Raw genomic sequence first — 3,532 nt, forward strand, 5'->3', positions numbered from 1 at the left:
ATATGCGTATTCTATTTTTCCCCTGAACCTGAACGACATGAATGGAGCACAAAGAAAAGAGGAAGAGAAAGTGAGACAGAATGCCGAACAGAGCTTGGGAGAGAGATGATTTGTGTAATGGGTAATGCAATTTTTAAAGTCTTTAAACTCAAGAGCGACGGAAAATGACTTATTCTGGGAAGATCATCAGCTTGACTCTCTAATCCCTAAAGAGGAAGAGACCCATGTCTGTTTCAGCGATTTGAGCTCGAATGGTGCTTCATTGATGGCTCGAAAAGAATCTGTGGACTAGATTTTGACTGTTAAGGCGCACTATAGGTTTTCTGCTGTGGCCGTTGTTCTTGCGATGAACATCTCCCGTAGAAGCGTTCTTTGTCTTCTTCTTCTTCCTCGAGCTTCGGCCTTTTCTGTAATTCTTCCAACACAAAGAAGCATTTCGGGTGAGTTTTCGTTTCATGATGAAAAAAAATAAATAAAAAATAGATAACACTTTCTGCTTGCCTCCCCATTTCTTATCTTTCCTGCTCTTCTTTTCTCTTTTGTTGTCCAACATTTTGTTTGAACCATGGCCATTTCAGGCTACTTTGTCCCCTGGTATCTCTTTAAATATCTGTAATTTCTCATCGATTTCTCACTTGAATTGGGTATTTTTTCAAAAAATTTCAAAAACCCACCATTTTTTTTAAGGGCATGGAAATAAGAGAAACTGTGATTTATTATTAGCACTTTTGGTATTGTGCACTTTTGGTATTTTTGCAGTCATTCAGGAAATTAGACCCAGAAGATGAGAGCATAGACTTGTATATGTGCAGAAATATTTATGACAAATACCCTAATTTCAAATTTGAGTATACACTTGATTCAAACAACCAACTATAGAACATTGTCTGGTCATATGCATCTTCTGTCAAGTCATATAAGATCTTTAGTGATGCAGTGGTGTTTGATACAACTCATTGCTTGACTGTATTTGATATGCCACTTGGGATATGGGTTGGAATGAATTTTATGGTATGCCTTGCTTCTTTGGTTGCTTGCTTCTGCGAGAAGAAAATCTGAGGTCTTTTGATGGGCATTGAAGGTAATAGAGTGAAAGTAGAGTACAATACAAATATATTCTATTAGTCATTTTGTGAAGAAAGGAAGTGGGGTTATTGGTCATTTTGTGTAGAAATTATGATAATACAAATTTTCGGTAATTATGATAATATAAATTTTTTTGTTAGTCAAACCATCTATTGTATGGCTTGTGGGTGTAATTGCTGTTTTGAAGGATAAGACATGAGGTTCCTCATGCTCATGACTAAATTTTATATTGATTACTCATATGACTTTATGGAACTAGGTTAATTAATCTTTAGACAAGCATGTATTCTATCAAACTGTTCTAATAGTATCATACTTATTTCCTACTCTTTCTGTTATCAAGAGAAAACTAATTTCTACTTATACATTTGTTATGTCATTTAATTTTATTTTTCTAAAGCCTACTTGACAAATAATCTGTTTTACTATTTGTGAAAATATTAGTCATCTTTGTAAAAGTCATAAACTTCATATTTCATTTGATTATTGTAATGTTTTACGCTTTGATATGTTATTTTGCAGTTGGGTTACACATTATTGATTGATATTTATCATTCTCTTGTTTCATTTGGATATGTTATTTTGCAGTTGGGTTAAACATTATTGATAAATATTTATGATTCTCTTGTTTTTGATTGGATATTTTTTAGTGTTGACGAGTTAAGGAAGCTTTTGTTTGACAAGGATGCATACCATCAATTTTTACTTTCGCTCAATCAAGTTAAAATTCAAAATAATGTACGTACATAAGCTTTTTCTCTTATTTGGGAATCTGTCTGTAGTACTTAAGTGCATAAAGTGCATGCATCAACCCCTTTTTAAAATGCTTGTTAGTGAATATTGGGTATTGTGCTAATACAATGACTTTTGTGCTTGATTTATATGGTTTATTAATGAGCATGGTGGTTTATGCCTTCCCAATATATAGTAGTTTCACTATTGTGATTCTTGAGTCTATGTTCTGATTATTTTTCCTAGATATTTTTTTTCAACTTGACAATTATCAGCTAAGAGATGAAATTCGCAAAGAAACACTGCAGCTAGCGAGTTATTCTTTTCTTGTTATCTACTAGTTTTTGTTATATCAGTCATGCACAATTGGATTATGCATGGAGAAATCTACTAGTTCTTTTTTTTTTTTTTTTTAATTATATATATATCAGTCAAGCACAATTGAATTATGCATGGAGAAACAGATCCTGAATTTATTTAAACTCACAGGGGAGAACTTGGAAAATGAACCACGCATTATGGAGCTCAGAAATCAGGTAATATTTATCTTGCTTTCTTTAGGTAGTGTCGAATTTATTGTGTTGATTGTGAAACATTTTCTCCTATTTGTATGGTCACAGTGCAGAATTATTAGAACAACAGAGTTGGCTGCTACATAGGAGAAGCTACATGAGCTTGAGAGACAAAAGGAAGAAATGTTGAGGTACGGTTCCCCTGCTTCCCTTCTCCAAAGGCTTCAAGGTATAGAATATGATAATTTATAGTTGGAAATCTACATTGTGTAGTTTCTTTATGCTCAAGCACATGTTTTATTCCATTGTTTTGTACCTAGTGGCTATGCTTAAACATAAAAGAATTATTGTAGAGAAGCCAAATTTGATACTAAGCTACTTTATCTTAATTACTTTTAACCTTTATTTTATTGGTGTTTGTTTGCAGATGCAATGAACAAAACCGATGAGGAATCTGAAAATCTGCACAAGTAGCTTCTTGATAGGGAGATCGAGCTCGGTTCTTTTGTGCAGATATACAAGAAGCTTCGCACCACTTAAGCAAGCACTCATTCATCTTGCAGCTAAAACAAATTCCCTTAGTTGAATTGATATTATAGAAAGATATATACTTGGAACACACTGAAATCTTACTTGCAGTTTCAATGCATTGGCTAGATAAACATGATTGTCTGTGTATTATTTGGTTAAATATTTTCTCTTTGCTAGTATATCAGTTTTGACAGCACTTGTTCATGTACGTTCAACATTCATCGTGGTATAGTATTGTAAAGTTAAAATTTTATCAGTTTTTGCCATAATTACATCTACATTTATGATTTTTAACTTGAAAAAGCAAACGGATGCAGTCTATTGCATGTTTGATAACATATCATTCCGTGTTCAGTTTTTGGTTCAGTTGTTTGTATGTTTCTTACTATTGCATGGATGATATTACTGCCCAATGGTAATGACCGATGCATCGTCGGTAATTGACATTTGTACACCGTTGTAAAAGAATCACCACAATTCCATCCGACAACTTCAATCATGTGTGTTCTAACCAATAACATGCTAAATGTAGCCTTATTAATGATAAATTCTGACAAAGTAAGTGATCAAACGGCATTAAAAAATGACAACGTTCAATTTGTTTTTGATTCAAAAATTACCGAAGGTTTCGTCGGTAATTACCAAAACTCCTATGGCAATCACATTTTACC

At 33.2% G+C, this 3,532-nt stretch overlaps 1 pseudogene; it reads left to right on the forward strand.

Moving 5' to 3' along the window:
* Nucleotides 1-3,199, forward strand: LOC132803204 (vacuolar protein-sorting-associated protein 37 homolog 1-like; annotated as a pseudogene).
* The last annotated feature ends 333 nt before the right edge of the window (nt 3,200-3,532 follow it).

Source organism: Ziziphus jujuba, chromosome 3, assembly GCF_031755915.1.
Source record: "Ziziphus jujuba cultivar Dongzao chromosome 3, ASM3175591v1".
Taxonomy (NCBI): Eukaryota; Viridiplantae; Streptophyta; class Magnoliopsida; order Rosales; family Rhamnaceae; genus Ziziphus; species Ziziphus jujuba.